The sequence below is a fragment of the Myotis davidii genome, unplaced genomic scaffold (genome assembly GCF_000327345.1).
Source record: "Myotis davidii unplaced genomic scaffold, ASM32734v1 scaffold1185, whole genome shotgun sequence".
NCBI lineage: Eukaryota > Metazoa > Chordata > Mammalia > Chiroptera > Vespertilionidae > Myotis > Myotis davidii.
In genome coordinates, this window is record NW_006296007.1 from 613,990 (window position 1) to 614,640 (window position 651).

Consider the following 651-nt stretch of genomic DNA (forward strand, 5'->3'; position numbering starts at 1 on the left):
AGAAGTGCAAAAAAATTCATCCATTTTTATTTATCTTTTAACTTTGTTCTTAATGTTCTTTATTAAACACAAATTTCAGATTTTATAAAATCAAATTCATCAAATTTTTCTTTATTGGTTTTGCTTCTGAATATTTTTACTCTAAGTCAGTGAGGTGTACTGCTATGTTTTCTTCTATAATGTCATTGTTCTATTTTAACTTTTAGGTATTTAATCCTGTTGGAGACTACCTCCTTATGTCATGTTAGGTAGAAATTCAGTTTTATTTTTCTCATTGTAGTCAACCAATTTTACCAACCACATTTACTGAACTATTTGTCCTTTCCCTAATGATTTTTGGAATTAACTTTGTTTTACATAAAACTTACATTTGGGTCTATCTATGAGCTCTCAGTTTGGCTCCATTTGTTTATTAGTTCTTTTTTGCACCAGTACCACCTGGATTTTATTTTTATGGCTTGGCAATATGTCTTAATATCTGGTAGGGCATTCCTACATGACCTCTTTCAATATTCTAAGTATGGATTGTTATTTCTCCACATAAATGTAAGAGTAAATCTTTTGGGTTACTAAAAATATCCAACTGGAATGGTAATTGGTATTACCCTAAACTTATCAATCAATTTAGGTAGAAATTATATCTTTATAATA